The following is a 14,984-nucleotide window of genomic DNA, read 5'->3' on the forward strand; positions in this document are numbered from 1 at the left end:
GAAATTTCTACGAGAATTAGGGCAGTTACTACTAAACGTAAAGTCTTACTAGAGAATAAATCACAAGATTATAGTCTTGCAAGCGGGAAAGCTTTGCCTGAATTTGGACTTGTTTCATGTAACACTTCACATTCGTCTGTCCTGTGCAAGTATCTCCATTTCTGCGCAAATACCATAACCTACATTCACTGGAACGTGCTTACTGCAATCGAACCTTCGTCTCCCTCTACAGTATTATTATTCACCGGCACATTTCCCTTGAGTGCGAAATTAACTATTCTTTGATGTCTCAAGACGTGCCCTATCAATCTATCTCTTGTTTTAGTCCAGTAACTCTTCATTATTTATCCGTTGTGCCCATCTACTCTTAGGATCCTACTTGGATCAAATTCCGTCGTGAAAGGTAATTTTCACAGAAGAAACGTCATCAGACCAGGTGTTTGTGTCGTATGAGAGCTAGTACAATGTCTTCGTAGATACAAGGTTGTGTGTCACTAATTGGTTTAAGAACGCGAACTTGGGCGGGATGTTTATCTCAATGGCGCCGCGAATACAGACCACCGGAGCACGTTTTGTAATGCTCATGAATGGGCTGGAAAGAAGCTGGCGATTGATGTCTTCTTTTTAAGACGAATTCTTCGGCACAAGAGAGGAAAAAAAATAGGACGTGGCGGTCCGGAAATAAAATCTTTTGGACGGCAGCCAAGTTAGGGTCTCGATCTGACTGCCGGCGCCGGCAGTTATTCCTGGCCCGCAACTGCCCTACGACAAGGGTCACGCTGTTCACCCCACACCGCCACCTGCATTGCGACGCAAAAAGATTCCGTGCACCCAGACACCCACCAACCCTTCTGTCACGACGGCCGCTGTGACTCTTCCTGTTAATATTCGTCATCTTCATCCACCTGGCTCTAACACCCATTGCTAGACTTTTGCTACAGTGAACGGAGATTTGTAATTGTCCACTGTAGCGATAGCTGTCACATAATGTCAGATATACGGACGAGCCAGACCATTATGAACACCTACTTAATAACCAACCAGTAACTCATGGCCAATCATCACTTGTATTTTTACGCCCAAAGCTCTGAGATGGAATTTAAGAGGTATACTCGGAAAGTAAGGTTCGACAGGTCGCGAAATGGAAACGACAGCGATAATCCGATGAAGTTTTGTACAGATGTGTTGGGTAGTGTCTCTAATATGCCTGTCGATTGCATCATGTTGCTCTTTTTTGTTATGAGCACACAGTGAGCACGTAAAGATATCTGGAACAATAGTGGCTCCCGCCAAATATGAGTGCCTGCTAAGAGCTTTCGCCTGGTTTCATGCAACCCCACATAACGTAACTGTAATGCGTTTCCTTCTTCATGACAATACTCGGCCCCGCACTGCAGGGGCAGTGAGAACACAACTGCAGCGTTTTCAATGGAAAGTGTTTGATCACCCACCATATAGCGCAGACTGGGCAACCTTTGATATTCATCTCTCCTTAGATGAACCGCTGCCTATGAAGACAACATTTTGGCTCCAACAATGAACTGCATACCAGCGTAGAGAAGTGGCGAAAAGAACATGCAGCTGCCTTCTATGACGATGGTATTGGAAAGTTAGTACAACGCTCTACAAGCGTATGAGTCAGAGTGGCGACTATGTAGAGAAGTAGCTGGAAGGCGTAGCTAACTGTTACAAATAAAACATTTTTGATTTTCACTGTGGTTTCAAATTCGCGATCGATCGAACCTCACCTTCCTAATAGCCCTCGAATATCAAAAATGGTTCAAATGGCTCTGAGCACTATGGGACTTAACATTTGAGGTCATCAGTCCCCTAGAACTTAGAACTACTTAAACCTAACTAACCTAAGGACATCACACACATCCATGCCCCAAGCAGGATTCGAACCTGCGACCGTAGCGGTCGCGCGGTTCCAGACTGTAGCGCCTAGAACAGCTCGGCCACTACGGCCGGCCCTCGAATATCGGTTACGTGGCTGTCGCCTCTCTGGTTATCGTTCCTGACACAGACGACGTGCGGGTTGCATAAAACGAATCGGTAGGGACAGCTGGATCATCCTCCATAGTACCAGATGTTTACGCACAGGTGTGTAAATCGCGTAAATTACGAGGCAGTGGTTTGTGGGTGCGGAGCTGGCTCCCGATAGCATTCCAGATGCTTTCAATCGTGTTCAGATGAACTGAATTTGTTGGCCAAGACATCAACGCAAGCTCACTATCATGCTCCTGAAACCACCACATAACGACTGCGGCAGTGTGATGCGGAGAGTTATCTGCAGGAATTTGCCATCGCCATCAGGGAACAAAGCAACCATGAAGGGATGCAGATGGTCCGTAGTAATGATAACGTAGTCCACAGCTACCATGCTGTCTGCTATTAAAGCTACAGATCACATGTGAGCTCAGAAAAATGTCCCCCACGTCAGAACATCGCTCCCACCGGCCTGCGTCAGGACGCAGTGCACGTTTCGAGCATCCATTCCGCTGGATGATGGCGTATCCGGACACGGTCATCGCCCTGGTGTAACTAGAACTCTAATTCATGTATCCAGTTGACAATTTACACCATTGATCTACCGTTCAGTCTCGATTAACCTGTGTCCATTGCAATCATAACTGACGAGGTCATTGCGTCAACATGGGAGCACATAGGTGTCGTCTGCTGGGTAGCCCCATGCTCCACAATGTGCGCTAAACGGTGTGCTCCGAAAACCTTGCGTCTGCACCAGCAGTGTACTTTGTTCTCCGATCGGCCACAGACTGCTGTCTGCGCTGTTTCACAGAGCGAGCAAGCCTTCAAACTCCACGTTCTGTGATGAGGCGACGACGTCCAACACCTTGTTGTCTAGTCCCTTCTTTCACCGCCCTTCAACCACTGCCCGTAGATGCTGACGACAGTGACACTCAAGCAAACGGCCAGCTTCGCGCTTTTGAGATGCTCATTCCTAGGCGCTTGGACATAACTATCTGCTCTTTCTCAAAGATGCTTACGGCAATGGGTTTCCCCACTTGTGTCCCAAACTGCGCTAGAAAAATTCTCCATGAGTCTCTGCTCCGCTTTCCTTACAGCGTCACGTGACCGCAACGCCACCAGAGTGCATTCAGTCTTATGGTGGGCAGTGGTTGTAGTGTTTGGACTCGTCTGTGTATTTATAACATGTCTGTAGTATGCCTCATGAAAATTTAAATAAACAACGGACCTTGGATGATATGATGATAGAATGTACTTCATTTCTCGTATTTATCAAATGACTACCCATCGCTGTGGCTCACACTGCAAACGAACGCTATTGCGGTAACACACATCCCTGGAGCCGGCCGGCGTGGCCGAGCGGTTCTAGGCGCTACTGTCTGGAACCGCGCGACAGCTACGGTCGCAGTTTCGAATCCTGCCTCGGGCATGGATGTGTGTGATGTCCTCAGGTTAGTTAGGTTTAAGTAGTTCTAAGTTCTAGGGGACTGATGGCCTCGAAGTTAAGTCCCATAGTGCTCAGAGCCATTCGAACCATTTTGAACATCCCTGGAGCTAGCTCATTCAATTTCTGGTGTGTGACAAACTTTCCATCACCAGTTGTGAAGCCACACTATCAGACGATGGCGATAAAACTTCAGAATGCACTAGACCAAAGAAAATGAAACATTTGAGGCTAAAAGTTTGTTCATGGGCGTCAGTAACTAATGAGTAGGAATCATTACAAATCAGTTTTATGTGTGTTGCGAGGGCGGCCGAGAGATGATACGTAGATAATAATGAAGCGCAAGTTTTGGGGTACTTTTCCCCTAATTTTTTCGATTCGATATCTTGTTGTATCGGGAACTTACTAACTATAGCAAAGATGGCGATTTCCATTAAAACTGAGCCGTTTGTAGGTATTTGAACGCATGAAGGGAGAAGTTCGCCGTTAGGAGAAGCCGGTGCCTGACTGCTTAATGTCCCAGAGCGGTCCGTCTAGCACCGCAGCAAATGGCACAGTTGGGTAAGCGATAAAAAGCTAGGCCACTATTGTCTATCGAGTGTTTTGCTTGGGGGTTGAGGTTTCAAACGCTTGCTGACTTGCTGGACTTCCTTGAAGAACTCAGCCAAATTTCCGCCGCAGGCAGAGCTAGCTTCTGAGCTATACGACCCAAAAGTTTAGGTGCCGTGTTGTACCTGTGTTCTAGAGTGCTGAGGCCTCGAAGGGTTAAGAAAGGAAGTCGGTTTTCAACGAGCAGACTGTGCAGAATCAGTTTGCTAGTTCATTGCGAAAACGTGATTAAATGATGGTTCGCCACGGAGTCATCAAAAAAATGGTTCAAATGGTTCTGAGCATTATGGGACATAACATCTGAGGTCATCAGTCCCCTAGACTTAGAACTACTTAAACCTAACTAACCTAAGGACACCACACACATCCATGCCCGAGGCAGGATTCCAACCTGCGACCGTAGCAGCAGCGCGGTTCCGGACTGAAGCGCCTAGAACCGCTCGGCCACTGAGTCACCCATGTCAGCGCTCAGATGCCGCTAATAGATTGACTGCCACCGTAGTATCGTTAAACAGAATCTCTATCTATCTTGCTCTCTCTGATTTTTCGTATGCTTCAGCATTTATTGTTTTTCTCCTGTTGACTCAGTCATGACAGCCGGTTCAAATCCTGCTCATGTTAGAGACAGGTGAATAGTTTATGACTCGTATTTACTGAGTTCTAGCATCTCCACACTTGTCCTGGATTTCTGTTGGTAGCTTGATCATAATCACGGGGATCAAGCGAGAAACCGAGGTATTCGTGAATACAAGAGAGGAACAGTGCAGCTCTTTGTGCACCTAGGGCCTGCCCCAGAGGAGTGGGCTATGTGCTGACACTTTTTTTTCATACTCTCCCTGGTTTTTATTTCTGTCACGTTATAACCATAATCATATACGACACAAATACTCACCAAATTCCAACACAACAAACAATCGTACAATCCATCATCTTTTGGGTGTCCATCCGGAATATTATTAATTATTGTTTCGATATTCCGGCTGAGAACCTTACAGCCATTCCCACGGTGAATCGCTTGCAAGGTTTTTAAATCACTTTACTCAAAACTGTGGATGAAACGCACATCAGTCAGAAATAACACCGTTGGTAACAAGAGCGTCAATACAGATAAAACTTTATGCGTTAAGAGTAAAACAAATAAAGCGCAGAGTCAGCAATCCACAGTGCTTACGAAGCATATGGTTGATTATCATGGATGCCAGCCGTTGTGGCCATGCGGTTCTAGGCGCTTCAGTCTGGAACCGCGCGACCGCTACGGTCGCAGGTTCGAATCCTGCCTCGGGCATGGATGTGTGTGATGTCCTTAGGTTAGTTAGGTTTAAGTAGTTCTAATTTCTAGGGGACTGATGACCTCAGATGTTAAGTCCCATAGTGCTCAGAGCCATTTGATTTTCATGGATGTCATAGGTTGGATGACAGGCAGTGACGACATGGCAGCGCAAACGTGAAATTAGGAGTTTCCATGATTTGCCGAATTGGAACGGATTGTTTGCTAATTGTGCTTCCACAGCTTCCTTAGCCACTGAACCCCAGCGGTATGAGGTAGTGGCCAGTATATTAACTTTCTCGTAATCCACGGAATGAACAGCGGAAGCACCATGTTCAGTCACTGCACATTTATGGGGCTGCAGATGGTGGTGTATTGCTGGTGTTCTATGTAACGTTCTTGTACAGTGCGTATTATCTGCCCTACGTACCTTTTACAACACTCGCAAGGAATTCCATATGGAGATGTCTTTCGTAAACGCAGATCATCTTTCATAGATCCCAGAAGAGCTGCCGTCTTGGCCGGTGGGCGGAATATCATGTCCACTTAATGCTTCCACATTAGTCTGGCAATTTTGATGTTGATAATGGATATGAGTTACGAGTGGAATGAAATTTTAACCATTTAATACCCGTTTTGTAAAGAAATTTATGAGTGTCAAATATATGGAACACTACCATGGAAATAGTAGAGGAAAACAGTTACCATACGCAACAAAGAAAACGCTAATGATAGGCAAAGGCAAAGGCAAAGGTCCCGAGTTCGAGTCTCGGTCGGGCACACAGTTTTAATCTGCCAGGAAGTTTCATAGTTCAAATTGTTGGCATAACTACGTCAAGCTTAGAAAATGCTGCTTACTGCTATTTATGAAATATTAAAAGCTAAAATTAACCAAAGGACGAGTTTGGATTTAGGAAAGGAAAAGTAACCAGGGAATTTGTAACGGTACTACCAATGATGTTAAAAAGAAGAATTGAGACGAAGAGGGAAATGTAGCCGCATTGATTGACCTAAAGAAAACTTTTGATAGAGTGGACCAGAAGACACTGTTTTGAAAACTGAATAAAACTGATTTTCAATATATATCACAACCAAAGTACACAAATAGATATCAGTAGCACCGGGAAGGAGCACAGGATGAGAAGAGCTACGCAACAAGGCTGTTATCTCTCTCCTTATTTCTTTAATTGATTTACTGAAATTGCAATACAGACAATGAAAACTAGCCCCAAAGGCGTCAAAATTAATGACAAACGAATACATTGTATTCGATCTGCTGATGATATAGTAATCTTAGCAAATTCTGAAAAAGACACGAAGTATGTGTAGCGGTTTTGTCTCGGTTTGGATAAATGTGGACTGAAATAAAACACTATTGGGTCTAAAATAATTATGATAGACAAACCTAATAGAAAAATAAGGGCGAACGTTAAGAGAAGAAGTAAACATGCTAATGAAAGTAAACGGATTTTGACACTTGCGAAGTACAATAGCTCTTAACAGCAAAAGTATAATGGATAGCCGGCTGGAGTGGCCGAACGGTTCTAGGCGCTACAGTCCGGAACCGCGCGACCGCTAAGGTCACAGGTTCGAATCCTGCCTCGGGCATGGATCTGTGTGATGTCCTTAGGTTAGTTCGGTTTACGTAGTTCTAAGTTCTAGGGGACTGGTGACCGCAGAAGTTAAGTCCGATAGTACTCAGAGCCATTTCAACCATTATTTTAATAATGGGTATTAAAATAAGAATCGCACTGAGTAAACAAGCATTCTGATACGGGAGTAACTTACTAGCAGCCAACAACCTTAACGAAGAAACAAATAAGCTATGGTTGCGAAGGGTGAACTCAGAAGAAGCAAGAAAAGAACAGATTAAAAGCATAAGCGATGCGAATGTGGAGAAGAGCCGCAAAAAACACTCTGGACTGAACAGGAATCTAACAAACAAATACTAAAAGAAATTAGAAAGAGAAGACATTGATCCACACGATACAGACAAGGAAAGCCGGCCGAAGTGGCCGTGCGGTTAAAGGCGCTGCAGTCTGGAATCGCGTGACCGCTACGGTCGCAGGTTCGAATCCTGCCTCGGGCATGGATGTTTGTGATGTCCTTAGGTTAGTTAGGTTTAACTAGTTCTAAGTTCTAGGGGACTAATGACCTCAGCAGTTGAGTCCCATAGTGCTCAGAGCCATTTTGAACAGACAAGGAAAACTAAATAAAATAGAAAACTAACAGGTCAATAAACTAACAACTTAGTAAAAAATATCTTGGAAGGGATCCAGAACTATTACAAAGTATTTAAGTGTAATGAACTTTAGCAACTACAACTGAAAGGTAAAGATTGCGAAGGGCAGAGGACGGCAACATCAACAAGACATTGCCTTTAGTGTCTGATGATGATGATGATGATGATGACGATAATAATGAAAATCTCCACGAAGTTTGGACTGGTGATTATTGTGTAACCTTTTCCATTTTCGCCAACGTGTTTTGTATTGTATTTATCAACACACACTTAGCCTCCGAATGCTTAGTAAATCACTGGAACGCTCACTGGGTTTCGGTAACACCTGCCTCAAATGCGTTATAAATGTTCGGACTTTCCCGGAAATCGCAGCGTCAAAAATCAGTGACACGAGAGATTCATTTGGCATAATTTGCGATACATGGGGTTTGCACTTGGGTCGTATTTGGCTGTGCGCGGAAGCTAATCTGTTTAAAATTACGAGCGGCCGGTTTATTATTCGGCGAAACGTTTAAATTAAAAGCTGGCAGCGTGCGTCCGATGACTGGTCCGGCCGCAGCCGCTACTGTGCGAGTCCAAACGAGACGCCGTACCGTGTGGCGTGGCACGGGGCTTGCCGTATCGAATTAATCATCTGCTGCCGCGCTGCCGCCCACTCCGGCGCCACAGTAATTGCTGTACTGGGAAATGCAGTAACACGGCTTCAATTTAAACAACAGAGCGGCAACAAGGCGGTGGCAATTACCGGCCACGTCTCACCTGGTCACTGGAGCCTGGTGGCCGACCAGCACGTGTCCTGGTCTGCGTGTGAGTGAAGACGTGGCATTGCTGAGAGCACGTCACGAAGCTGCGTTCGAGATACAGTAAGGACGTCACAGATGTGAAACCGACTCCCACCACGTTATTCTCCCGTAAATTCTACTTCAAAGCAACGTAGACCGTACGTCTGTACCGACATCTCCCCTTATTATACGTGCGTGGTAAGTTGTTACTCATTTGTTAGTCGTTGGTAACAGCATGAAGAGCGCACCTACGATCTATGATTATGTGTTAGCGGAACAAACACTGGTAGCAGTTACTTCTGTAAAATATCTGATAGTATGCGTACGGAACGATTTGAAGTGGAATGATCATATAAAATTAATTGTTGGTAAGGCGGGTGCCAGGTTGAGGTTCATTGGGAGAGTCCTTAGAAAATGTAGTCCATCAGCAAAGGAGGTGGCTTACAAAACACTTGTTCGACCTATACTTCAGTATTGCTCATCAGTGTGGGATCCGTGCCAGGTCGGGTTGACAGAGGAGAGGTCCAAAGAAGAGCGGCGCGTTTCGTCACAGGGTTATTTGGTAAGCGTGATAGCGTTACGGAGATGTTTAGCAAACTCAAGTGGCAGACTCAGCAAGAGAGGCGTTCTGCATCGCGGTATAGCTTGCTGTCCAGGTTTCGAGAGGGTGCGTTTCTGGATGAGGTATCGAATATATTGCTTCCCCCTACTTATACCTCCCGAGGAGATCACGAATGTAAAATTAGAGGGATTCGAGCGCGCTCGGAGGCTTTCCGGCAGTCGTTCTTCCCGCGAACCATACGCGACTGGAACAGGAAAGGGAGGTAATGACAGTGGCACGTAAAATGCCCTCCGCCACACACCGTTGGGTGGCTTGCGGAGTATAAATGTAGATGCAGATGGAGATGAAATTAGCTTCTGGTGCAAGTGTTTTTACCAAAAATGCCAGCCTGTTTCGTTATCTGATGTGCTAATAATTTTGATTGTAGTGTAAAAAAAAATTCGTAATTGGATTCGTTCAACCAATTTTTTTAACATACCTACATGAATTTTGGTTGCGCTGATTACTTTTACTGTAGTGGTTTTATCCCTGTCATTTGACTTTAAATTTGCTATCAGTCCAACTCTAAAAGCTCCCTGGGTGAAAGCTCTGAGCAAGAAAGTTTGGATACCGCTCAAACATAGCAAAATATTTTCTCATTGTTTTTGAGAACAGGGCACGGAAAGAAAAGCAGTTTTGTCCGCCAGTATTAAGGAAAATGCTGGATTACGAAAATGGCCTTCCCACGTTACAAAGTCCATTGCTTGTTTATTCTAAACGTATAACAAAAATAAAATTCCTTTAATGACGTTAAATTCATCGTATTGCTGGATCAAATATTCAGTTACCACCAGAAAACGTCTGAAAATGCCTTCCTGAAACTGTGTTATTCAAAAAAGCACTGTGACATTTACCATTTAAAACAAATAAAGCGTGCACACGCCAGAAATTAAGACAATAAGTATTTGTAAACGGTAGTCTGTTAATGTTTTGGTGCATCCAGCATGGCAATGTCGACTTCAAAGCAACGTAGACCGTACGTCTGTACCGACATCTCCCCTTATTATACGTGCGTGGTAAGTTGTTACTCATTTGTTAGTCGTTGGTAACAGCATGAAGAGCGCACCTACGATCTAAGCTCGGGTAGAGGACCTCATACAGGCTGTTTTTAAGTGTTTTTCTCTGTGACATATTTGAATGGAATATTTATTTAGATAGACAGACTTAAGAAACGTTACTCTTTCTGTTACGTTATAAACATGATTCCTTTTGTTATTTTCAAGAGAATGACAGCAACGAGTTATGTACAGGGTGGACCATTTTAATCCATAATGAGGAATAACTCGGGATAGAGATGAGATGGAGCAAAATGTTTTAGGTAAAACTTGTAGGTGGCAAATCGGGTAACGCATTGCTACTAATGACTGTGGCCTTGAATCTGATTTTCAAGGTGATTTGGAGGTTAAAGTGATTTATTTATATTAGAACCCTAGTATTGGATTTAAGATTTCTAAGGAGCGGCAAATTTTACGTATAAAATGATATATTATACAATACCAAGGCAAGGTTCAGTGAAGGTCAAATAATCAAATATGGCCGGTCGGAGTGGCCGTGCGGTTCTGGGCGCTACAGTCTGGAACCGCGTGACCGCTACGGTCGCAGGTTCGAATTCTGCCTCGGGCATGGATGTGTGTGATGTCCTTAGGTTAGTTAGGTTTAAGTAGTTCTAAGTTCTAGGGGACTGATGACCACAGCAGGTAAGTCCCATAGTGCTCAGAGCCATTTGAACCATTTTTTTAATCAAATATGTTTATAGTTCTAGTAGGGATTAACTCGGAACAGAGGAGGGATACATCAAAATACAATGTTGGATACAAATTGGAAGGGGCGTAGGGGGCCATGTATCATTACCAACAACCATACTCTTAAGGGTAATTATCAAAGGTCATTCGAAGGTTGAGTTTTGTTTCATGGAAATCCGTATTTGTGACGTTGGGTTTGCAAAGAGCGAAGAGAAGAGAGATTTTAAATTTAAGATTTAATTAACGTGTGTATTGGCAAAAAAACATCGCAACGTATAAATGCTATTTTGACATTTCAAAGACAGAACAAAGATAAATAAAACTGGGATCATTGACTTACAAATAGTTCTGTACGCTCTCTCGCCTCTCATTCCTCGGAATGCCACTTACCATTTTTATCCCACATTGTATTCTGCTATATCCCTCCTTTGTTACTAGTTATTCTCTACGATGACAGGACCTTGAATAATGTATTATTTTATACGTAAAAGCTGCCGCAGTTTTCAAATCTTAAATCAAATATTAGGGTTCCCTTTAAAAAAATTACTTTAATCTCCAATTCTCTTTGACAGACATATTGAAGAACACGACCGTTAGCAGAATGCGTGACCCTCTTCACCACCTACAAGTTTTACCTAAAACATTTTGCTGTATCTCATCTCTATACCGAGTTATACCCATTATGGATTAAAATAGCCCACCCTGTATGTAACAGTAGTTTTTTCTGTCATTTAGCTGGCGTATTTAAACCATCTGCGTACAAATCAGTTTAAATGAAACTTATGCAAATTTTAGTTAGGGAGTCAGGAACATTCAAAGTTTTAGGGGTGGATGCAACATGCTGTACATCACTGGTTGAAATCGTATGGATTTGTGCTGGTGGAATGTTCATTTAAGTGAGATGTTCAAACGAGTGTCCATTTTCATGAATGTACAACTCACTGCTCCTTCCAAACTTCCAATGGACGAGTATGAAGCCGCTAGTGTTGCGGAGCGACAAACTTCCTCATTTGACGATGGACATGGTGTACCCACCCAGGATATTCTGTGGCCCAATAAAGCATAGTATGACGATTCATTGCACCATGATTTGTAAATGTAAATTCCTCAGAGACAATAACATTTTATAAGGCATACAGAACGAAATTATTCACGACCTGTTTGCAGAACGCAACTCTCATTCTTAAATCGTTCCCTTGCAGCTCCTATGTCAGTGAAAAGTGGGAAGGGTGAAACTCGTGACCGTGTATAATTACAACACAGATCTAGGGATGATACTAGTGACTGCAGAAACTTCTGGTAAGCTGACATGAGGAACGTGATGTTTTGCTGCTAAAGTCTCCCGCCGCGATTCCTGTCAGCCTGTTCAGGTTAATCTCAGGAATTATTGTGAGGATTTTGATACGCCTTTGACTAATAGACAAACTGATTGACTAGGAAGGTCCGAGTGGATAATTTGTTACCGTTAAGTAGTAATATACACTACTGGCCATTAAAATTGCTACACCACGAAGATGACGTGCTAAGGACGCGAAATTTAACCGACAGGAAGAAGGTGCTGTGATATGCAAATGATTAGCTTTTCAGAGCATCCACACAAAGTTGGCGCCGATGGCGACACCTACAACGTGCTGACAAGAGGAAAGTTTCCAACCGATTTCTCATACACAAACAGCAGTTAACCGGCGTTGCCTCGTGAAACGTTGTTGTGATGCCTCGTGTAAGGAGGAGAAATGCGTACCATCAAGTTCCCGACTTTTATAAAGGTCGGATTGTAGCCTATCGCGATTGCGGTTTATCGTATCGCGACATTGCTGCTCGCGTTGGTCGAGATCCAATGACTGTTAGCAGAATATGGAATCGGTGGGTTCAGGAGGGTAACACGGAACGCCGTTCTGGATCCCAACGGTCTCGTATCACTAGCAGTCGAGACGACAGGCATCTTATCCGCATGGCTGTAACGGATCGTGCAGCCACGTCTCGATCCCCGAGTCAACACATGGGGACGTTTGCAAGACAACAACCATCTGCACGAACAGTTCGACGACGTTTGCAGCAGCATGGACTATCAGCTCGGAGACCATGGCTGCGGTTACCCTTGACGCTGCATCACAGACAGGAGCGCCTGCGATGGTGTACTCAACGACGAACCTGGATGCACGAATGCCAAAACGTCCTTTTCTCGGATGAATCCAAGTTCTGTTTCCAGCATCACGATGGTCGCATCCATGTTTGGCGACATCGCGGTGAACGCACATTGGAAGCGTGTATTCGTCATCGCCATACTGGCGTATCACCCGGCGTGATTGTATGGGGTGCCATTGGTTACACGTCTCGGTCACCTCTTGTTCGCATTGACGGCACTTTGAACAGTGGACGTTATATTTCAGATGTGTTACGACCCGTGGCTCTACCCTTCATTCGATCCCTGCGAAACCTTACATTTCAGCGGATAATGCACGGCCGCATGTTGCAGGTCCTGTGCGGGCCTTTCTGGATACAGAAAATGTTCGACTGCTGCCCTGGCCAGCAGATTCTCCAGATCTCTAACCAATTGAAAACGTCTGGTCAATGGTGGCCGAGCAACTTGCTCGTCACAATACGCCAGCCACTACTCTTGATGAACTGTGGTATCGTGTTGAAGCTGCAAGGGCAGCTGTACCTGTACACGCATTGACCCAATGCCCAGGCGTATCAAGGCCGTTATTACGGCCAGAGGTGGTTGTTCTGGGTACTGATTTCTCAGGATGTATCCACCCAAATTGTGTGAAAATGTAATCGCATGTCAGTTCTAGTATAATATATTTGTCCAATGAATACCCGATTTTCATCCGCATTTCTTCTTGGTGTAGCGATTTTAATGGCCAGTAGTGTATATCTAATACATGTGTTCCATATGTAACTGGCGTTTGTACTGACATCTCGTGGTAATGATTGGAGTTACGAGCAGGTTAGCCAGATATGTGGGGTGTATGGTGGGGAATGCAGTTAAGTAACAACCGCCGCAAATACCGTTAGGAGCGCATATTGACTAAAACCTATACGTATGATAAAGTCTCCATCCGCGTTTTCCTATCTGCATGTGACAGCAAATCTCAGGGACTACTGTAGGGACTTTACTACGGTTTACACTAACAAAGAGATTTATTCAAGAGCAAGATTGATGTCTATCACTACATATTATAAAGAAGTCGTAGGGCCGTAGATACTGAGTGCTAACTGTGAAGAGCCTGGCAGGATACCGTTAGTGTTAAAACAAGTATATCCTCACTTCTTGCTGCTCTTCGTCTGTTAGCGTCGCGCCATGTCAGACTACTTGCTTCTCTAATAAGTAGGCCATATTTCAGCAAGCAGGAACTTAACAGCTGACGAATCTCTTCGAGCAGCGTATCTTACGGCATAAGCATCAACATCTACATCCATACTCTGGAAACCATTGTGAAGTGCACGGCAGAAAGCATTTCCCGTTGCATCAGTTATGGGGCCTTTTCCCATTTCAAATAAGTATGGAGCACGGTTAAGACTGTCTACATGGCTGTATTTAATTTAATCTTGGACTCGTGATCCCTACAGCAGCAATACGTAGGGAGTTGTGGTATATTCCTAGATTCATTATTTAAAGCTGATTGTCATAATTTTGTTGGTAGACTTTTATGTGATAGTTTGCGTCCATCTTCAAATGCTTCCCAGTTCACTTTCTTCTGCCACATTCTCCCACGGGTCAGACAAACCTTTGACCACACGTGCTGCTTTCCTAGGTATAAGTTCAGCATCCCTCGTTAGTCCGATCTGGTACAGGTTCCACACACTTAAGCAATATTCCAGCATGGGTCGTACGAGTGCTTTGTAAGCGATGTCCTATGCAGAACGATTGCATTTCCCTAGTATCCCATCAATGAACTAAAGTCTGTCACCTGCTTTAGCTACGAATGAGCATATCTGATCGTTCCATTTTTCAGGAAGGACTTCATTATAGATAACTGCATCACCTGAAAAATGTCTGAGGTTACTAAATATTGTTCACAAGGTCATTAATATACAACAAGAACAGTAAAGGTGTCAACACACTATCCTGGGGAACACTCGGAAATGCTCCCACATCTGTCTATGACTCTCCAGCCATAAGCCATGGCTGCATCATTGCCATCGTGCCGCATTTCGCGAAGCATCAACAACATGTCAGCGTACTCGTTGAATGTGTAAGCCATGTTTTTCTCGTATCTTTGTGCGTTTCGACCTGCCTTGTATACGGCAGTGTAAAGATACATTCTACAATGTAATCGATCGTGACTTCAAATAGAACACAGG

Source organism: Schistocerca nitens, chromosome 1, assembly GCF_023898315.1.
Source record: "Schistocerca nitens isolate TAMUIC-IGC-003100 chromosome 1, iqSchNite1.1, whole genome shotgun sequence".
NCBI lineage: Eukaryota > Metazoa > Arthropoda > Insecta > Orthoptera > Acrididae > Schistocerca > Schistocerca nitens.